This window comes from Anser cygnoides, chromosome 10 (genome assembly GCF_040182565.1).
Source record: "Anser cygnoides isolate HZ-2024a breed goose chromosome 10, Taihu_goose_T2T_genome, whole genome shotgun sequence".
In the NCBI taxonomy this organism is placed as follows: domain Eukaryota; kingdom Metazoa; phylum Chordata; class Aves; order Anseriformes; family Anatidae; genus Anser; species Anser cygnoides.
Genome location: NC_089882.1, coordinates 16,154,329 through 16,177,295, shown reverse-complemented (window position 1 = coordinate 16,177,295; position 22,967 = coordinate 16,154,329). Strand labels below are relative to the sequence as shown.

Genomic DNA, 22,967 nt, shown 5'->3' with positions numbered 1-22,967 from the left:
ACTAGGAAACTACGTTGACTATTGCAGTCCTTGTGCAGCCTATATGTGTGCAGAAGGGATTTGCTTAATCAGGACTTGCCTTGCTAAGTGTGGCCTAGACATATTTCGGACTATGATAAAAAATTAAAGAGATTAAACTTGGCGAGCACAAGAGGGTGACTTAATTTAAAAGATTTCTATTTTTTTTTAAACCTGAAACAGTCATTTATAACACTGTCAAAGATGAACTCAGGATGCCTCAGTGGTGGCTCTGCATTCCCATTTTAGCACAGCTGTTAAATCAAAGCTCAGAAACTTAAGAAATAACTATTTTAAATGATATGTTTTATTTTTCATACCCAAAACAATTGAATCTTGTTATCACTCAGAAGGCATAGATAAAGTTATAAAATAATTAACTATATATTTATTAATCTTTTGAGAATTATTTATCTCGGAGACGAGCACTCAGCAAAAATTACATTAAATTTTTCTGCAGACAAAACAGAGGCTTAGAATGAAAGTCCTTCTGCAGGGTTATCTGCAGATCTATGCTAGGAGGTGGGATCCGTGCCTCTGCAGAGGAATGTAGAGCCAACCATTTTGCCAGGGGATAGGCCTGTGCCTAAAATTATGTGCTTTTCTTATTTTGCCAATTAAAAGGGACAGGAGAGGAAACAAAGATTAGGAACCATCAGAGAAGATATCAAGGACAAGCTCAAGAGCCATGCATTTCCTTAACTCCTTAGTCCTTAAGCAAGGCAGACTCCAAAAAGAAAGTACGTTGAAGTTGTAATGCACTGTGGAAACATGCCCATGCACTTAAATATATTTTTGCTGTATTAAAGGAGCAAGCTCTTACTCGCATGTGCTTTGCCAGTTTTGCTGAAATGATTTGGGTCTAAGAGGTGCTTTCTAAGGAGGTGGAGAGGGAATCTCCTCCAGCGCAGATGGAAGGGGTGGCAGCCAAGCATAGTGCAGAAAGCGCCCCTGGCCCAGTCCTTGAGGGCAGAAAGGGGCCAAGATGCTGGCCAGGATCTCGCAGCCTGCACCTGGTCTGGATGTTGTGTGACAAACGGAAATTGCTTGTCTCTACCTGGCTGCATGCGTTTCCACTTGGTGGGTTTTATATTTACGTGGCTTCAATGGCGGAACACGCAAGTGTGGAAGTGCAGAAATTTTCAGGACATCAAAGTAACCGGGCTTTTTTTTTTTTTTAAGAAATTTGCAATTCATTTTATGACAGCAAAAGTACACTCTTTCACCAAATGAAAGTCTGTCCATGAATAAGAGAGATGCAAAGATGTTTCAGTAACTGAGATGGCTACATATCGATGAAAGCACTGGTGCCTCATTCGTCTCCTGGTAATACTGATAACAGCACGTGTTTGGCACTGAGATGCAGAGTCAACCTTAATTCTGTACCAAATCCAGGTAGTCCTTGAAAATGGTAGGGCAATTTCTGTGTGTGCAAGCCAAAGCATGGGTTTTGTGTGTGGACAAGACAATGGATATGATCAACACATATATCCATACATGTTTGTGTGGTTTGTGGTGGGTAAGTTGAGAAAATGCAAATATGAATGTGTTTAGATTTGGAAGTACTGTAAATACAGTGGATGCTGGGAACCTGACAGCAAACCAGGGGTTTCTGGCACTGCTATTGATCTGTTATATGATTTATTTGACCTTCTGCTTCGCTTCAATGCCACTCATTCTCCTGCCTACTTAGACTGTAAAACTTTCAGGAAAAAGGATTATTCCTAGCCTGGAGGATCTTTGATATTATTTGAATCTCTAGATGATTCTGTGATAATCATCATGGTAAAGAACACAGAAAATCTGTTTTAAATACATGGTGGTAAATATTTGGGAGGGAAAAGCTATGGAAACACCAGAAGTAATGGCATAATCTTGCTACGGATACTTTAAAGATGGAAACTAAAAGAGTATGAGAGAAGGGTTGGGGAATGACTGTATATGTAACAGAGGCAAACAGTCTGACTGTATTTAAGGTGGTCCTTTTTAAAAGCAAGTTTATGAAAAGGTGTTTTTCTCTGGCTGTGGGCAGCAGTGGGAACTGGACTCAATGGCCAGTGAATTCCTGTCCTCTGTTCTTGTGTTCAGTGTACAGAGGGAAAGGACACAGAGTCAACGACTTGCATAATAGCATCCAGAATTATTTTTATGTAACTCTGTATTATTGCATTCTGCCTTAGTTGAGAATGAAGTAAATTGTCTGAAGCAATAAATAAAAGCAGCATTATAAATTTCATCAGGGAGAGCAGTTTGACAGAGACGAAGCAACTTCACCATGCAAAGAAAAATTGTGCTTCACTAACCAACCCCATTTTGATTTTCCTGTCTGCAAAAATGAGGCAAGGGGTAAGCAAGTAACAAAATTTTCTGGTGTATTCAAAAAACCAAGGTGTAGGAAATGGAGGGGTCAGCATAAAATGCATAAACATAAGAAGAGGTTTCCAGAAGCAGGGAGCTGCTAGATTGCATAATCGAAACGATGTTAATCTGCGTTTCCTGGTGAGCTGCTGGCCCAGTGATCTGCAGAGTCCAAATCTGCAAAAAGAGATTCAGGGTTGAGAAGACCACAGATGATAAAAAGGAATGTTAAAGACGTGGAACCAAACAAATACATAAGCAGCCCAACAGTGGCTGAAATTTACCCAAAAATATGTTTCACAGTAGTGAATGATTAAAGTTACTACCAGATATTACTGTCTATAATGCTGTATGTAACACAAATAACCTGTAAACCTGGATTATTATAAATTCAAATTCCATTGAGTAAGATCCATGTTGTGTATAATTGGTACATATGAGGTATAAATCTGTGTGTTTCAAAACATGGGGCAGACCTACTTATTGAAGGTGAAGAGTGCTTAGGTTATCTAGCTATATAACTCACCGTGGTTTCTAGGCACAAGAAAAGTTATTTCTTTATTATTAAAAAAAAAAAGGACACTAATTTCTTCAGATCCTTGGCTTCATTCAGAAGATACTTCTGCTTCATTCACAGCTTCCTGTTCAGGACAATTTACCTGCTCTTCCCAGTTGATACTTCAGCCTGGTTCAGAGGCCTCCCTTCCCTTTTTTGTTGAGAACAATTCAGTTCCATTGACTTTTAAAGCCAGCATTTTATGTCTTCCTTCTCTTGACAGAAAACATAGTCATTTCAGAGCTGATTAACATTTTTCACAGAAATGTTTTCCCATCAGAAAATGTAGTTTCACCTAAACTGAAATTTTCAATGAGAAAATGTCACTTATGACAAAAATAAATAAATAAATAAAAAGGTTTTCCAGCTGGGAGAAACATAATAAAATATTTTGTTTGGGGTTGACATTTCAATGTAAAAATACTTTTTTTTGTTGTTGCAAAATGTTGATTCAAAATTAAGTGCTATAACTGAATGACATGTTGGATCATTCTGTTTTGATACAAAATGTCTGGATCTTAACATCTATACTTTATCCCAGATTTTTGACTTTCTGTTCCAGTTTGAAATGAAGAATCATTTTGAAATTCCCCATGGAAGGAAAATTCTATTTTCTCCTCTGCCCTCACATTAGGGGAGAGATCATCACAAAACCGAAGGAGCAGGTAGGAGAGTTGGGCAGCCTCTGTTGTACATTCTGCTTTGTATGTCATGGCTGAGCTGCATGCATTTGGCCAAACTGCTTCTCCTGAGGGACCCCTAGTTGGTTGGGTGGTGGTTTTTTTCCTTAAAATAGATGCAGAACTCTTGACTATATCCCCAGCAGTGCTTTGGAAAACCCTTAAATCCTGCTTGCAAATTAGGAATAACAGTCCTTGCCTGTCTCACATGAGAGGGCTGTGAGTCTTAATTAATTGGTGTTTATAAAATTCTCTCAGATTCTTGAAAGGTGCTGCAGAAATCTAAAATCGTATTTACTGAAATGAATGATTCGGGTGACGTAGGTACAAACACTGAGCAAACCCAGCTGCTACTGTCAACAAGTGCAAATCAGTTGGGTTGAACATCGCCTCTAATCCTCTCTGCCATGTTCTGATCTCCCTTCCTTGGGTTCTTTTTCTCACCCCCATTTTTATGCATAAATGTAAAGCAGTACTTTTCAGTAGGCTGAACAGTAGTAGTAATTAAAAACATAGTTTCTTCTGCTGTTTATGATGCACAGAGTTCCACAGAAAGCTTCCCCAGTGTTTCAGTTGCAGCCAGATAATCGTGCCTCTCTCCCCTTGTTTTCTCTATCTGCACAGTTGACATCATCTCTAGCTCAGGCACATAGACATGGGGCTGTAAAAGTTGTGTGATCAGGATAGAAAATGTTGCAAACCAAAGTGGATAAGGAAGGAGGCTTTATCTAAGCTTTAGCCAAGACTCCGTCTTACATTGCCTGGCATTCAGACACTTAAGGTATATTTCCACAGAGAGTTGAAGTGCAGACCGTATCAACGGTGCAAGAGGAAGAAGATGGGCCAGGGTTCTCAACCACATCGCATGGCAGTTTCTTGTTCTCTCCTTTTCATGGTTCTTCAGGCCAGCAGCTTGCACTGGCACCAAGCCAGTCCTCTACTTGCCCATGTCAGGAGTGCTGCTCTGCTCCATGCTTGCACGGACATCAAAAAATAAAAGCATAAACATCAGTTGTATCAAATTCAGCAGGGTTTGAATGAAGTCTTTTGTTTTCAGTAATCCTCTTTTTTCCTCTTCTCCTTTCTCTCTCTCCTCCTCCATCTCCCTCAGCATCTCTCCCCCTTTCCACATTTGCATCTGGATTTTGTCATTCAATGGTCAAACATGGTTCTGCAGGCACCTGCCATTTAGCCGTACCAGCAAATATCAGTCCTCTCAAAACATCTCTGCCTCTCCCAGCTGAAAATGAACCTCTTGTCTTTCATATCCCTGGCTCTTTTAGGCTGCTGTTTTTCAGGTAAGCTTCTGTCTGCCTGCTGTTTAATCTGTTTATAGCTCTGTCTGATCCTCACCAGCTGCATCCTTATTTTCCATATTCTCCTGAGACTTTGAATTCCTTTACTGCCAGGTCCAGAAGTTCAACAGTGTGTTTCTTCTTGTACCATGGGCTTTAGCTACTGTAGGAAAACATGCCAGGATGTTGTGCCAGCATACACGTGATTACGTAGACACAGGCCAAAGAGTGCTTTTCCCAAGAGACCTTTCAACTCTTTCCCAAGTGAAATTAATTATATGAAAGAAGGCACAAGATTTTTGTTCAATTCTTTGTTTATATTGTTTCATTTCTCGCTAGTATAATGGCCTCCATACATGGGCTTAAACTAGTACTAAAAAAATCAAACTACTTACTAATATTATTCATGCAAATAGTTTCTAACATAGAAAGCAGCAGTCTTTGGTTTAAGTGGTCATCTGGCAATTGCGTCTCCAGTAGGGTATGAGTTGAGCTCACACTTGCTCTTATTTGCACTCTGCTTTTCCCCTGCTGACTGGTAGCTTTACTGTTGCTGGTAGCTGCTCTTTGCTTTCCTGGTGATTAGGTTAACACAGTAACTAGCCTTGATGATGGAGACACTTCAGCCATGGCTGTTGTTGCACAAAGAATGAGAAGACGGGCTTACATGCTCCAGTTTTCAGCAGGGTCCATAGCTGATGGTCTACATCACCTCTAACACACCTATGTTAGGAGTAAAATAAAAAACAGAGGGAGAAAAAGGAAGGGGAAAACCCTCCAGAGGCCGGCCAGGAAAAGCTGCAGTGGGATCCCAGATACTCAAAGAAGGTGCAAGGCCACAAGAGAAACAGTACGAGTATAACAGCATAGGAACAACAAGGGGAAAGAGTATGACAATAACTGTGTGGGAATGGTATGGAAAAATACTGCCTCTGATGCTCTGGGAAAGCACAGCCTCGATGGCTTAAGTGAAGGGTTATGGAGCTGTAGATAGCAGGCCTTTGGCATTACTAAGGCTAAAGCAGTAATGCATCTCAGACCCTCTGTAGCACTGTAGGTGCTCTGCTTTGTTTCCCCTTCCTCTTGCCACCTAGTCTATAATCCATTTATTTTGATTTCTTGGTTGGGAATCACCAGATAAGAAGAGCGAGGTGCAGCATTCCTGTAAATCTGATGTCTGGGCAGCTTCAGTCTTCTGGTAAGGGCTTCGGTTTAGCTGTATCAAAATAATTGGTTGCCTTGGTTTTAAGATGGTGCATCCCAGATTTATCCAAGTCAGGTAGCTATCTGCATTTCTGAAGTACCAAGTGTGTCATGCTGCATCGTTAATAATCACTGCTGGGTAATGGAACCTGGTCAGCTATTCATTTCCTTTATTACGTTTCAATGGGTTAGTCCTTCTGCTGGCATTCACAGTGAAAACGTCCCTATTATACATTACATGAAGATGTGGGGGAGTGAAGATTTGTAGCCAGAATTTTCAAAGGGAACTAAGGGGATTAGGTACTCAAATACCCTTGAATTTCAGTGGCTTAGGCACTTTTTAAAACTCCAGACAAAGCTGTTGAGGAACAACTGGTGGATTCTTGAGATAATCATATTTAACATGACTCATTCTCGTTATGTTCTTGTCTCTGAGTCTACCAGTCCCAAGAACTGGTTTCTCTGTCTGTATCTCCTTCCATACAGCTTCCTGCAGAAGCCTTGTGTCTGGTCACATTTGTCTCCCTATACCTGATGTAGTCTCTCCAGAGACTGATTTTCTCTCCCAGGCTCTCCCCCTGCACCCTCACCTTTATGTAGGAAGGCCAGAAATGTTTATCTGCACATGGCATCCACGGTGCATGCACTGGGTTCGTCCTTTGCATTGTTGTATCTTTGTTTCCCCATCAAGAGGCATAATATCCTTCTTGCGTTCAGTCGAGGAAGAAAGGCAAAACCAGTAAACAGGCACGGTAATTAGATCTGATGCCTGGGCTCTGGAGAGGAAATTGGGAGATAAATTAAAATTTGGTCCCATTGGAAGATTCCCCAATGGATATTGATCAGGCTCAGGTGAACTAGAAACAGTCCACTGAGAATTTATTAATTAGAAGCTGACAACCAATTGCCTCTTCCTCTTTCTGTTTTGAGGTTGTAGTTTTTGTTTGCCTGCTTCCCCGATAGAGGCAGCAGGTAAATTCCTTTAACCGTGCTCCTTTGTCTATGTCCAAGGGGCAGCGGAGTGGAAGCACAAAGGCTGGCAAAGCTCGTTAAAGTCCAGAGATCAGAAATGGAGTGCAGGTCTTGCCATCGCTTTCCCCAGAGATGCTGAGGATTGCTCTGTGTTCCTTTCTGAGACACCGACCTCTTGTCCTTCAGATTACACATCTGGTTAGCTAAAACCTCTCTGGCACAGGCAGCATTCCTAAGGAATACACACATATCTTTGCTGGGGAAAAGAGGGAGGCAAAGAGGCACAGATAGCCCTTTGGAGGCTTTTATCTGCCTCGTCAGCAGATCTGACTAGGAATCCAGAAAGAGCAGGTATTTTTCCCTGGTTGCAGAAGCAAACTGTGATTGTTTAATAGGTTGTTTCTGTTAGTAGGTTCCAATATAGCAGAAATCTAAAGGAATTCTGGACCCAGTTCTGACTATAATCCTGCTCAGGGTAACAAAGAAACTCTCCTGCACATAGCCACATGTTCTTCTATGGATCTTTTAAAAACTGCAAAGGAAGCTTCAAAACTTAGGACATGTCAAATGCAAAGTTAGGAAACCCAAGCTTGAGTCTTCTCTTGGGTGAACAGTGAAATCTTTAAATTCGTCTCCTCGTACTGCTTTTTACCCAGCAGCTCTGTCTTGGGACAGTGCACAGAATAGACAGAGCTTTATGAATAAACAGCTAGTCAATATTTTATTTCCTTCTCATTGTTCGGCATATGGCTGCAGGCTTTATTTGCTGGACACAATTCAAACCCTACTCTGGAGAGAAAATTACTAATTTTCTCACGGACTTTTTTGTGGCACACATCATTATAACAGCTAGCTGCTGTTCGAACAGTAACTAATTCAGTCCCACGACATCTCTGGTTGGTGAAGACATACAATTGCTTGGGGTTTCTGTTTGGGAAGCTTTTACTGGGTTTGTGGTACTCATGTCTAATTTTTAGCTGTAATTTAATGCTGCCTTAGCATTATGAAGCATTGCCCACATTTAAACAACAGCCCCCATTATCTTCAGTAGTGGGCAAGTATCCCCAGGATGTCTGTGAGCAAGCAGTCCAGGCCTCCAGTCAGGAATCAAGACAACAGGGCATACTCACTTGGTGAGTGACCTCCCATGGTACTTGGTTTAAGTGTTTTCCTTAGCACTGGGACATTTGTTTTAGCAGGCAGGAGAAAGTCCATCCCTCTAGACATCTGACTACATTAATCTTGAGATCCTCCTCTTCTTTCCTGCCAGTTCTTGCCTCATTTTCTGTACACCTTCCATCTCTGCAATAAATGTGTGGAGATCCTATATCCACCCTCTTTCAGTCTAACCTCTGGTTCTTCTGAAGAACAGGGCTGCCTTGTGCAATATGTGAATCAGGCTTCTATGGACAAATAGTATGTGATAGGATAAGAAAGGTCCAGAGCACTAGAAATACGTTCAAAGGAGCTGGATTTGCTAGGTCTTCATGTTAAATTTGCACCTGCTATTTTCCACCTTCTAAATACATGACATTTCAGTATCAGCATTTGTTTCAATGCCTTTCTTCTCATATATGTTTCTGCATGTGCATGTGTATAAATTCATAGCTTAAAAAAAAAAAAAAGGCAAACTGAAACTTCAGTAATTCCATCATGTGAGTTCAGATTCATCCCTAGGTGATTCATCAGTAACGAGGGAACATTTATGTGTGCTGTATAGAGCTCTACTGCCCGGGCTGCAGGAGTACCAGAGAGCAGAAGTGCGGTTATCTTCCTTGTAAGTCAGCGTACAGGTGGGAAGGGGGCAGACATTTTGCATCTGGATTTTACAAATGCTCACTACCAACAAGAGATGGTGAGAGTCTTGAATCCTGGATTATGCCCTGGGTTCTGAAAGGGAATTTAAGATCCTGGGCACAGACTTCATCTGCCTTTTCTCCCCAGAGTGGTCCTGGGTGCCCTCATCTCTACAGCTTATCTGCATGCTCTAGCTTCTCTGACTTTGCTAAGCTCAAACCCTAAGGATGTGTGAATGCAAACCCAGACAATATGAGGTTGCTATTGAAATGTCAAAATTCTGAAACAGCTTTACAGTTTAATGTAAGGGATATGATAATTTATTTGTGTTTTATTGATGTAGGGAAAGGTGGTATTGTATAGATAGCAAAATACTGATTATGATGTTTGCTGCAGAATTTGAAAAAAAACCCTGCACATAAGCGGCTTTCCCCTCTTTCTTCTCTCTTAAAATAAAATCTGCAGAACTCCAGGAAAGTTTTTCCTAGATTTATCTCCAATGGGTTAGTAGCCGCCAGGCCAAGATGTTTCCCTATGTGATTTATACGTCTTTTCACTGGGACTGGGATTTAATGTTCCCCCCTAGGTGTTGGCCATTTGTAGCACAGCTTGGAAGAATGAAATAGCCTTTTAAACTCTCGTTTCCATCTCAAAGTTGGGCTTTCAACTTTAAAAATGGATTGACTTTGGGTGAAAGGTCCTGGCTTGAAGGGTTCTGGGGAATGAGGTTCTTTATTTAGAGACAGAGCTGGTGCATCACGAACAGAAACAGCAGACAGCTCCGATCGGCATCCCTCCTCCCATTGTGACTTGCTCCTGAGCTAGGGGTATCTGCTGTGGGGGTGAACGGAGCGGTATGAAGGTTTTAAAGGTCTGGCCAGCCTCCCTGACTGCCAGCTGGTAACAGTTCTGATGGGGCTTTCTGTGGAATTGGTCCTTGTCTAGGAAGAGCTAGGTGGGGATTGCTGCCTCATTGCCCGTGAACCATTCTGCCTCCGTGACGTGATGGAGCTGAGCTGAGGTCACAGGGGTGCACAGACCCAGGATGAAATGGGCTTGTACCCCATCGCCAGCTCTTTGGCAGACGACTTCTCTTAGGAATTTGTTTTGCAGCATGACAAAACATAAAGCTTGATGAAATGCAATTTTGAAATATATGTATTTGGTAAATTAATGAACTAACACTGACTAAATGAAATTATCAAGAGCAATCAAAACTCAGAAGAGAATTTTTTCAGGTGATTATAATGAGCTTCTCTCTCCACATGGACCTAAATTTCTATGTGAAATCAGTGTTTCAAGGTAGAAAGGCTCACTTTTAGCATCTGCAATAAGAGAAACAAACATATATATAAAAGTAAATAAGAAACTCCTAAGTGTTCACTTCCATTTCACTTGTTTCAAGCTTGTTGTCTTCAGGTTAATATTAGAAGAACAGGATCAGAACAGAATAGCTTTATTGATGTTCCCACACTCCTTTTGCAGAAAGGACGGACTGCTCCTATGGGTTCATCTTATCTGCAGCAACTTTCTATTCTGTAAAAAGCTTCCCACCCCATGCACCTTGACAGCAAGAAACAGTGAGGAACAGAAATCATGTGGGATGCATGAAATCCTGGCATAATTGCAACCAGCAACAAAGCTTCCACTGGCTTCAGTAGAAAGTTTCTCCCTGGGAGTTTAGCATAAGCCAGTGTGTATTGGCAAGAATCACTATGGTAAAGGAGTTCATCCCACTGGTGACTGCCCTGGGTGGGTGTTGAGCATGTGCTGAGTTTCAGTAAGCTGGGCTCTGACTTGTGGAAACCGGGCCTCTGCTCATGGGAAACGGTGAGCTGGGGTGTCTTTGGCATGTAGGCTGTTAATCTTGTGTTTCCCAAATTTCTGGTGCAAGCTTAGATGCCTTGCCTTACAGTGAGGAAGGTGTCTTCATCCTTTACTGCAGACGATTCTTCATGTTCTGTTTTCTCTTGAATTGGGCATAGTAAGGGCATATCAGACAGACAGGCTGACCCAAAATGCATGGTCATGAAAGGGTGGCAGGTGTTTGACTTCACTCTGCTCATGGCCTCATGTTCTCAGCATGAAAACACACCTGAGAGTGTGTCTGAGTTCCTGCTGTAAAGCTCAGTAAAATGAGAGTGCCAAATTCATCTCTGATATAAGCCCTGTTTGACTTCAGCAAGCTTACTCTGGGGAGAGATTTGGTCCTGTGTACTTGCTGTGTACTAAATGGCAAAGTGAGGTTTGCTGTTAATGTGGTCGTGCTCTGCTGTGGTTAGGCTTGGAAAGATGCTGTAGCACTGCTTATCCAATGCAACAAGAATACATGCTTATCCATCTATATCTCTCCAGCTGTCCCTATCTCTATTTATTTGTAAAATTAAATTATTACGTATTGAAAGTGGTGCTAGATCCTCAGGCAATTAGTACGCTGGGTTTTTACTTCTGTTGTTTACGTTCAGCGTGAAGGCAGGAGGCTCGCAGAAGCGGGGCGGGTGTCTGCAGCCTGGGAGCAGAGGAGCAGCCGTGGGCTGCTGGGGGTCTGGGTGGGCCCAGGGCGCGATGCTGCAGCCCAGGTCTGAGGAGCATGGGTGGGAGTTGCAGGTGCCTGCCTGTGCGGAGCTGTTCTGGGCAAAGTCGTCAGGTCCTTCTTTTCAGAGGCAGCAAAGCTAACCTAAGGGAGCAATTTCAATGCCGAAGGGGAAACTATTCATGATTTTAAAAAGAGCTGGAGGAATTGAAATGGAAGCTGACACCCAGCTTCGTTTTCTTTCTCTGTGACTTCTCTCCTCAGGAAGACCTCAGGAGCAGAGGGAGGGCTGCCAGCCTCACCCAGCGCAGTTTGCCCCATGGGACATGAATTATGTGGGTGGCCCCCAGCACCATCCTGCATATGTTCAGCTCTCGGAGCCTGCAGAGCAGTGAGACTGCCCAAGCCATCCCCTGCCCAGGGAAGACAAGAGCAAAGATGGATATCTTTGCTTGTATCTCTCTCGTTTGAGTTAGCGAGTCCCTACCCCAGTGGAACAGCAGTAGACCAACAAGGGCTTTAATCACTCACACCAGGGTTCACAAGGAGTGACAGCATTATGGCTCTCCTGGGCTGCTTCTCTGCAATGCCAGCCACCAAGAAAAAGGGAAGAAAGGAAGGAACATGGACAAGTTCATTCTCCTCTGTGTAGCATCCTGCTAGTCTGTATAATGATGTTTACTAATGCTTCCCACATATTTATGTCTCAAAGGAGTCTGGAATAGAGGTTAGGCTATGTAGGTCACCATTAAAAAAAAAAAGAAAGTCCTGCTCCAGAGCTTTCCACTGACTGTTTGTAATGGTGGGCAGAAAACTTTCTACCCCTCTGGGTCTCATTCTGCCCTGGTGGTGCCAGCTCCTCTCCAGGAGGGTTTGGAGGGCTGAGAGCCATTACGTTCCTGTGGGATAAGGGCATCTTGGGTTTGCTGAGTGGCTGCTCTGAGTCAGTCCAGAATATCATGGATGAAACTAGGCTGAGCTCTTACTCTAAAACCCCCTATGCCCATCACTAACGATCTTCCTCGTGCTTGTGTGCTTCCTGGTAAAAACACAAGGTGGCACTGAGTCAGCAGGACCTTGGCTGACTGTTGCCTCTGCTTTTCTTTCTATTTATACACAATCATGGCAATTTGCAAGACCTCATCTGCGTAGGCTGAGATCTCCCAGTTCTCCCATCTTCTTGTGAGGACAGTGCCGGTGACCATACTGACTCATTTCCTACGGGAGTTATTGTATAGTCCCTTCAAGTAATGTACTGACCATTTTACTAGGAAATACAGTGCCAAAGTAACCCAGCAAATTGACAAGTCTCAGGGACTAAATTCTTACATCACAGTCTCTGTGAGAAAAAAAATAACGGTATGAGAAAACCAAAGGAAACAAGAAGCTGGCTCAAGGAACCCAGGGAAACTTGAATGGTGATCTAACATCAGGCTCCTCATCCCTGAAGATATTTCTGCTGGAGAGGGAGCCCTAAATTGCAAGGCTCCATCTCAGCTCCCTGCAGGATGTATGTGCCTTATAAGTTCTACTCTTTCCTAGGAGCAAGCAGCAAGTAATTATCAAATGAGAAATAGCAGTTTCATGATTACGGGCTATATGAAAATACAGCCTTGCCCAATCCTGTACAACAGGAGTGTCAAAGAGCCTGCTACGCGGTGCCCTGTTCATCTTTACTGCCCAGCTGAAGGTACCTGGTTGATAACATGGTTAAAACTGGGTTTTGCTTTCCTATAGGATCTGGGCCTGTTAAGCAGAGATAAGTGTAGTGTTTACAATGGAAGAACATCTCTGATGCTTAGAGGTGGGAACTGGGCAGCAAACCCTAAGGTCCGTTCCCAGATTCTTTATAGCAGGCCACAGCAACACGCTTACTCCCTCAGGAGTTTCCTTATGTGAGGACGATAAGCGCTCCTTGCTGCGGACAGTGCGGAGGTGACATAGTACTGGATGATAAAAAGTTCTAGTAGATGTGGCATGCAAATAGGTAAAATATGTAATTCCATTTTATTTGGACTGTGTGATTGAAAGGGTTTGTTTGCCTGCCTGCAGGGTGAATGTCATTTTGTGTGACAGAGCTTGTGCAATATGTTACAGAGAAGACATCCCCTCATACTGAAATTTCACTCTTTTTCTTTTCTTGGCATCTCCCATAATTTACAGGGAGATCACTGAGATGACAGAACTAAAGCACAAAAAAAGTTTTCTGACTGGAAGGTGCTATAAAAGTGTAAAAATATTTTTTATCATCGGCATTATTTAATTTACCTTTCACTTATTTTAATACTGCCCAGCCAGCAGTCTTTTTCTGTTTTCCCGTATACAGAGAACAACAGCAACCACGAAAATAGTGTGGTATTTGTTCGCAGTGGCCTCAAAAAAATCTTGGTGGGTTCAGGGAGGTGTTTGTATCCAGCCCCTTCCCCACTGCCTGCACTTCTCCACCTCACCCCTTGGCTCTCCACAGATCCTTTCCCAACCCTCTGCCCACAGAGTGGTTTGTTTAACCTTGAAGTCCTCTTATCAGCTGCATCACCCTGCTGTAGCTTCGTGACCTAAATTGTTTTCCATTGTCCGTGAGCTGAATGGGGCCAGGCCTTCAGAGAGCACAGGCTTGGAAGCATTTTAAATTAGGCAATCTGAGATGGAAATGCTGCAGGTAAGGGAAAAGAAGACAAGCCCTATCCTTATCCCAAGGTCTTCTGCTCCTTAATTGCCCAGTGGCCATCCAGGAGCCCTGGCCCAGCTCTCAGGGGAGCTGTATGCTGCGCACCACTCTTAATTAAATCCACATCTGTGTGCGATGTGGAGTGGGAGGAGGAGGCCGTGACCAGTGCAGACCAGCAAGCGCTCCATCTGTGACATGGAGTGCCCACGTTCTCTCCCCACTGGCAGGCCATTACTCTGAAGCATCCCTTCCTCTTAAACTCCTGTGTCCCAGGCTTGGAACCGCATGTGTGACATGGGCAGAGTCCCACAGCACCCCCAGGTCTTGCAGGTTTCCCCCGGTCTGGGCTTGCTGGGGATCAGCCCTTCCCAGCTCCCGCTGGGACCACGCGTGCTGCCAGCAATGGGCTGCGGCGGGAGGGCAGGGGATGGGCTGAAGGAGGAGCGCACCGACTCCTCGAAAGAGCACAAAGCGGAAGGGATTGCCATGGGTCCTGGCAATTTCCCTGAACTTTCTGGGCTCTGCTCCCACAGGAGCATGTACCTGCACCTTCAAGAGGAGCTGCATGCCTTTACTCACACGTTGTGTTGTATTTGACTGGCTGGGATCCCCTGGGATTGCAGATTGACTGCCAAGAGAGATTATGTCCTTGATTATCTTTCTGGCATTTGCATTTCAAGTTTATGTTCATTTGCAAGTGGCTTTTGTGCACAAGTGTGCTCACGGTGCCATTTAGCACCGAGTTCGGTGTGTTCACTAAGAAACCAGGATGAATTAGGTGAGAAAGGATTAATTTACCTGGCTGCACAATTATTGTGGGACACCAGGAGCTGCCCTCCATCTTCACACCTGCCCCAACAGGTTCATTCAACGTGTGAGTTGCAAATGAAAATTGGTTGCTTAACATTGGAAAATATTAATTTTCCTGTCCTTACAGCAGAGGAGGGCCAATAAAAAGCTGGTGGCAGAACTGTGCACATGGAGAATGGTCCAAGCACAGCGGTGTCACTTGGGATACAACACACGACAGGATGCGGAGCTGATAATGCCGGTCTCTGATGGAGAGCATGTGGCTTAAAATGGTCAGGAGAGCCAGGAAAAAGATGAATTTATTGGTTCTGTGGCTCAAATGAAAAACCCTGAAATTGAGATTTTGGATTTGTGGGAGACAATTAATATTTTTCTTTAGTTTCCAGGTTACTTGTCAATCCCTCCTGTTTTTCTTTTTCTCTTTCTTTTCTACTTTAAGTCAATTTCTTAAGCAAAAAAAAAAAATATTTTAAAGCAATGAGGAAACGTTTTGTAGAAAAAGATATAAAAATGAACTGTTTTGACATTTTCAACTCTCCCCTGATTTTCTGCAAATACTGCTCAACAAATTCAGTGCAGTCTCATCAATAGCTTTATTCTCTTAATCTGCTGCTAAAATACTATTATGTGCAAATTTACTGCCTGACTGGAAGAATAGTGACATATTTCTTTTGGGAAAGCAGAAATGGGGTGTATTAAGGAGGACTTTGGACCCCTTGGCCCCTTCCCCTGTCTGGCATGCTGTGTGGCCCTACAAGATCACTGCACTACTCAGCTTCTTTCCTCTTTCTCTGGATGGCAAGCTCTTAGTCAAGTAATGCTGCTCAGCATGCATCTATCCCATCAGATTAGGGAGGGGAACTGGTGCTGTTTGTGACTCTGGGTGTTATTTTGATAACAATTCCTATTACAACTCCTGTTCATGCAGTCTACAGGTTGTGGCGTGTGGTTCCGGGTCGAGGAAATGGATTTCACTTTACAAAATGTAATGGGAACTTCATCTGCATGAAATCCTAATTGCATCCTTTGGCTTTAAGCAAGCGAAGCAAATTGCAAGCAAAGCAAATGCTGTATATATTTAGAAATTGCAAATACCTTTCCATTTTAAGCCAAACACTGGGAAGTGTTTATTAATCTTTTATTACTGTGTCTCATAAGACATAAAGATACCGTATTTGACCTCGCACCTTCAGACCAACCCAGCTTTCCTCTTCAGACTGGTTGAGGGTAGGTGGGCAGTTTGGGCTCCAGGTTTGGCACAAGTGCAGCAGTCGTTTCTGAGGATCTGTAAGCACTGGATAATGAAGGGCAATACCATCAGCCCTATTGCACAGAGTGCCTTGACTCCAGAGGTGAGTGGTTTGTGGAAGGTCACGCTGTGAGTCAGAGGCAAAACGAGACTCCTGGACTCAGTCCGCTGTAGCACAGCTGCCCTTCATTGACAGCACCATGAGTCAGAAAGCGCCTGTGCATATGGTTCCTAAAATAACCAGTAATCAGCAAAATTCACAGCCCTTTTACTCAGTCACTTCTCTTGAAAGACTCTCGTTAGGCCAAATTCCCTTTTTTCCCTCCACTATACAAGTGCTGCTCCATTGAAGCTAATGGCTTTGTTTGGGTGTAAGAGAGAACAAGATAAGCATTTTTGTGTTCAGGTGGCATTTTATCAGTGTAAGAATTTGGCCAATTACTACTATTTATTTACAGGAATGCTGGTGTTTTGCAAACCATAAAGTAAATCTTTTTCGTTCAACTTAGACCTAATCAATGCATCGAATTAGTTTAAAAGACCTACAAGAAGAGAACCAGTTTCAAGCTGAAAGTGCAGTGTGGGAACCTTTGGATATTTATTCCTGGAGCTACAGCATGCCAAGGAACGAGCCCTGAGCTGGCTTGGAGCAAGCCATCTTACAGAGCACAAGCAGGGCACCTATGATAACTCTGCAGAGACTCACAGCCCTGCTGAGATGCTGTGTTTGGCACAAGCAGCCCGTAAGCTTCCAGTATTAACAGAGATTTCTGTTCTTTGTAACACCTCAACAAAAACAAATACGATTCTGGTATTTTCATCTTTTTCCTCTTACTGCTCACTATTTGTAACAAGTTACAGGTTTTATTGACGCAGTTTGAAAAGAATGGTCAAATAGGCAAACTGAATTTATGAAGGAAGTAGTAAAATTTGATGGTTTTAAAACATATTTTTTTTAAGGTTCATAAATGCTTTCTTCATTATGGAAGGAAACCAAATCAAGAACACAAGTTGTACCACAAGGTTCAAAAACCTGAAGCCTCCTGGCATCAGCCAAGGCTGTCTTGGGCCATTCCTTTACCCTGTACAAAATGTTGATTTGTGAAGTTGCTGCTTTGGTCTTTGTCACACTGTGTTGACCTCTTGATTTCACGTGGGAGTTGTTTAGGGAGCTTTCTACCTAGCGTCCTCAAAACATGGCAAGGGAAGTCCACCTTCTGTCTAGCATTTGTGCAGCTCTGAGCAAGCTGCTCCTGCTCCAGCACTTCTCCTGGGTTACCAATTTGCTCTGAGTATTGTGTGCATCATCTATTACCTTGACGTGCTGCATCGTGACTGACTGCTGCTGTGGCAGCACAGGAGATTTACAGCTCCGTGCTGACACAGAGGTACCAGACACCCCAGGAGCACAAATTGTGGCACCCTATTTCAGTTTCTGACCTCAGCAAAGATGCTGCTTCCCAGAGGTCGACTTATTGACAGGCCCCCATCTTCTGTTTCTGGAGACATCACTATATGCCCTTCGTAACCTTTGCTTTTGATTTATTAATAAAATACTATTTGTTTGCCCTTTTTTTTAGTATTTGTTATTATATATCAGTCTTTAGCCACTCTACCTTTAGTAAAAGTGTCAGAGAAAATGCTGAAGAAAAGATCCTCTGTGAAGTTTACTGTTAAAAAGGAGGTATTTCTTACTTTAATTTCATTAAGATGCTGTTCTATGCTAGGAATGACAGACATGCTTTTAATCTATTTTTTCCATCTGGTGGTCAGCCAGAACGCAGAGCCACTTGGTGCATATGGCTAGCCCCATGGCCAGGAAGTGGTGGTGTTTGTCATGGCAGGAACTAAAACCCAGAAGTGTCTCGCCCGTGCCCTCCCTGTAACAGACAGAACTTGCATGGGGAGATTCCCCCCAGACTTGCCAGCAGTGGAGGGATCCTGGTGCTGTTGGAAGTGCCATTTCCCCAGAGATCCCCAGGCTCACGAGCACGGCATGGTTGAGAGAGGCAGTCGGCAACGGAGCTTCTGCCAGAGCACCCGCCAGTATCCCCAGGAGACCAGCCTTTCTCTCTAGTTACACTTTCAGACTGCCATCTCCCTGTTTTCGCCTCTGCTGCTCATCACATCCATCAAGCCTTCCTGTAAGCTCCCAGAAAGCCCCATTATTATCATCCTCCATTCCCCACCTTACAGTTATTTTTCATCTCTTGCAAGAAATGCTGGTGATACCATGGGTGATGCAGCTGACACTTTTGCCTGCCTTGCTGAGCAGTGTTTTATCCCATCACTGTATGTCATTGGCCAGCTTTTGCCTTTCACCTTTAGACTAAAAGTTCTTTGGGGCAGGGAATGGTGTCTTGCTTGGTAGGGGATAGTGGGATCTATGGTTAAAGTTCCTGTATAATGTATATGATATTACAGTAAACAATGCTAGATGTTTTTAGCACCTATTGGTCTGCTCCACCTGAGTAATAAAAGCTATGAGCTGCCTTACAAAACAAGCAGAATACCTAATGTTTGAGTAATGCAAACCGCATGCTCATCACCCAGGGAGCATGGGCATTGTTAGCAGGGAAGGGGTTAATCCAGTCCTTTTTCTTCCTGCAGTCCCTGCCGGGTGGATGAAAATGAATCACATTTCATTCTGCTCTCAGTCAGCCGAGATTGCTCTATAATTTTGTTTTTAGTCATTCGTGACTGAGACCTTCTCTGGCAAATTTAGTCACCGAATGTTTTTGCTGTTTAGCCCCAGTCGTTTGAAATCTCGGGGGAGAGTGGGTTTCATATTGCGACAGCTGAGAGATGAGCAAGGGGAAAGCTGATGGATGTTGATAGTTCAGGCTGATGATATTCAGTATCGTTTCCATATCCCACATGGCCGGGCAGTGATACTCAATTCATTTATTCATGATCATATACAAAGGATTTTAGTCTTCAACATCATAATAGCTTGTGACCTTAAAGGGACACAGTCAAGTACTTTTTGGGCCAGGATTTAACCTACTCTAGAAATCGCTATCACTGAGAGTGATATATAATAATACCTGTGCCCATTACCATTCATCCTGCCGCCTCCACATACTACACACACATTACTAGTGAAATGAACTTCATGACCGTTAAGAGGGATGAAGCATCACTTTCCCTGTTTGCTAAAGAAGAAACTGAGGCACAAAGGGGTTAAGCCACACACCATATACAGAGTAAGGGACAATTATCTGTAGGATCGAGGTCTTCTGTTCCTGTAATGAATACGCAAGCAAAGTTTTACACCTGCTAAAGAGTTCATTAATTTCATTAATCCAGACTTAGCACTTGAAGGAAAGTTTCAGAAGGAACTCTGAAGAAAGAATAAAAAAGAATTTCCTAAAATGCAAAAGCTCCCTTTGTTGGCTGTTCTTTAGCAACAGTTAGCAAAGAACTATTTCCACTGCTTCCTGTGTTTTCTCAATGGCATTGACAATGCTTCTGGTGCAGGAACAGGAAACCAAATAAAGCTGAGACATGCTAATATTTCTGCTTCACTCAGGGAAAGACGGATGGGACAAGACTCAGCTGGGATGAACCTGGAAGGCAGGGGGCAGGCAGAGGCATGTGCTGCTGCCCTTGGGCTGGTGAGTGCAGGACACAATGGCAATCAGTCTGATGAGAGATATTTTCTTCTCCATTCTCCAAGGGGAAGGTACGAGCACCGGAGAGCCATGCAGCCTCTCTAAATGGGGTCCCAGTTCCCTCGTTGTGATCAGGAAATAAGCCTGTAGCAGGACTGCAAAGGGCTGGGGCACAGCTGAGACATCCAGTAGTGTTAGTGTGGTGAGACCCTATGGTTTCTGTGGAATGGTGCTGACTGTTGACAATAGGGGCTGATGGAGAAGGCATTTCCATGAAGTTAATGGCTGGCTGGTGGAGCCTAGGGCCTGAGGCCATTATTACCATTGTAAGTTCTGGAAATATAAAAATGCAGAGCGAAAAAAAAAATAAAGAAAATTGCCTTTTTATATATCAGAGAGTTTAAAGTTGAGCTGCCTGTTGCCATGGCTACAATATTCAGTTTGCAGTCTTTAGTTATTTAAGACCAAGGGCCTGATCTTGCTGAATCAGGGAACTCAACGGAAACACGTGCCCCGGCCTCAGCAGGGGAAGACCGACACCGGAGCCGAGCAGGAGGGGAGGCGAGCCCATCACTGTCCCTTGGAAGCCCAGGAGGCTCTCCCAGGAGCTGCCAGCATGGGCAGCGAGTGCTGGTGGCTGCTGCAGGGGGATGCCACAGGCCAGGACGCTCGGTGCCCGCAGTGCTCCCCACAGCTCAGCACCCTGCCTCGGGAACACAGGCGGCTGGGAGCGAGACCGATTGCCCACAGCGCCTCGTGTTGGGGAGCCCTGTCTTACAAAAGAGTGGGCCCTGGCTGCGTGCCTTGGAGCCTTTGTTCCACCTCTCCATTTGCCAAAGAAGAACCAGAAAGATTTCACAGCCTCTGGAGAAGGATGCTACAAAAGAAAGCATAAAATCAAGTTCTGCAGGCCGGAGGCAGCGGTGTGCACATCCTCTGTATCTGACTGCCCCACCTCTGCCTCACAAAAAAGCTGCCTTTCTCTATAGACAGCAGCATGCTATAGGTTTAGAAGCAACATTGAGAAGCACAAATACCTTATAGTTGCAGAACTGACTTTAGCACATCAGAATCTGAGGTGAAAATGTTTGGATATGATTTTCCGAGTTGTGCCTGTCTCCTGAAGTATATCTATCTCTCCGTCTGTCTGTCTCTGTCAACACATTATCTTTTAAATGAACACAGTAACATAGTATTTCCTATAATGCTGGCATGTCCCCAAGCTGCACTGCATTGCCCAGGATTTGTCTGTGGATCTCTGTCCCGAGAATTCATCTTGCAGGCTGATCCTAGGGATATTCAAACAGTTCCCTACAGCTGTATGTTGGCTGGTTCCCTGGCTTTCTGATATATTATGTGCATTCCTTATTGCCTCAAGAATAATGATGGTTGTATGTTCCCTTTGAGAAATCTCCTTTTTATGTGCTGTGGTCGCTGGCTTTTCCTCCTCAGCAGAGGGGAGCAGAGCCCTCCCCAGCTTGGCCTCAGAGCTTCTGCTGCCCCCGAGTGAGACTAGATAAGGGTGCCCCATATTGAGACACAGACAGGAGGGTTTTATCAGGGAGGAACATGAACCAAATGAAAGCTTTGGGATTTCACTTCAAAAGCAAGATGCCATTAGCAGCCCTCTTTGTGTTTGGTTGCATGGGTGGGCAGGCATTTTATCAATGTCCTGAGCGAGCAATGGGGAATGGCTGCCTGCATGTGGTTAGTAAACGGCACAGGGAGACTACATCAGCGTGAGGTTAAAGGATGCAGGAGGGAAAAGAGAGGTTGCCAGGAAAGCTAAACACAGCCAGATGACCAGGAGAGAGGTCTTGTCTCCTTAGGAAAAGCTACTCCGGTGCCATCAAAAACTCTGGAAGATGAAGATGAAGAGGCCTCTCCGAGGGCTGGCCCCGTCCTGTTCATCACCAGCATCACCCCGTGCTTCCCCCACTCCTCGCCCAGCCACCGAGCCCTCACATACCTCGAGCTCCAGCTCTGACCCAATTCAAACTGTGTGGAGTCTCCCCTTGGGTGATAACATGAAACATCACCAAACATCAGTTCAGAACTGAAAGGCAGGCTCAGACTGCAAGCAGAGGGCCCCACACCCTGTGCAATGACAAGGGGCTCCTCCCAGTTCCTCTCTGCTGCCCCGACTCTGCCTTCCCAGCTGCATTAGCAGCAATTCCCAGCATTTCTGATAATGCTTCTCTGCTTTTCAGTGGCTCAAGATCCATTTGAACAAATAAGTTTGCTAGGAAGTAGGGAAGGGATGATTTCCCCATTCATTAAATCAGAACAACTTCTATTGAGAAATATTGAATTTTTACTGAAGATGGATGATGCAATTGAATTTCCTTTTATAAATGAGTTATTTTTTGTTGACTGCTGCTGCCATTGTGTATGAATCTTAAGACTCACAAACTGCAAAATAATATTGTGTAGACCCACATCTAGTGCTGACAAAGGTTGTCCGGGGTCTCTGGGAGAGGTCTTTTTCCTGATGCAGCTCTGTCCCTCTCCTAGAGGCTGAGAGGGAAGCCAAGCATCAGTACGGATCACTGTGCTGTGTGCTGTGTGGACTGATGTTTGTGGAGGCCTCTCAACTGTTTTCTGAGTCACAAGCACAGGCACAGCCATCCTTTCATCACCGTTGTCTGCACTATGTAAAACTGGATCTGCTATACCAAGGTCACCTCCAAAGTCACCACTGAGCAGAGCAAGGCCCAGGGCATTGGCCGAAGCCGACGATTTTCAGCCACAGGGAATATAGAAGCAGACTGTGCTCCCCATGGACACCCACCTGTGTGGTTCCTTCTGGTGGATCCAGAGGGGTAAGCCCTCACACTTGTCAGGAGCGTTGTACATGCCAGCAAGAGGATGGCTGGCCCATTCAAGAGCTCAAAACCTTCTGGTGAACCAGCTCTGCACAAACTACTGTCAGATGCATTAGGACGTGAGCGAGGTTCCCCAAAGGCTGATGGAGCAGCAGCAGCCAAGGTTCCTGCAGGAGGTCCTGAAGCAGGACAGTTGAAGGGAGATGGAGAAGTGCAGCACAGGGTGATCAAAGGAGATGTTCTGGGGGACATGCCCAGCGGATCCTAAGGAAATAAGATGCTCCCTGCAAACTTACCTCTGCTTCCCTTAAATTAACTTACTGTCACAGACCAGCTGCATGGCCTTGGCCAGGCATTTATTGCCCCAGGACTGTGCTCCTTTGCACTCC

At 44.2% G+C, this 22,967-nt stretch overlaps 1 long non-coding RNA gene across 1 annotated transcript; it reads right to left on the bottom strand.

Annotated features, from left to right (window-relative positions):
* Window positions 1–389: 389 nt before the first annotated feature.
* On the bottom strand, window positions 390–21,844 carry LOC136791625 (uncharacterized). The gene is made up of 3 exons (XR_010833993.1): window positions 21,723–21,844; window positions 6,701–6,886; window positions 390–2,553 (listed from the first exon to the last, which is right to left on the bottom strand). It is a non-coding gene; the product is annotated as an uncharacterized lncRNA (long non-coding RNA).
* Window positions 21,845–22,967: the final 1,123 nt, after the last annotated feature.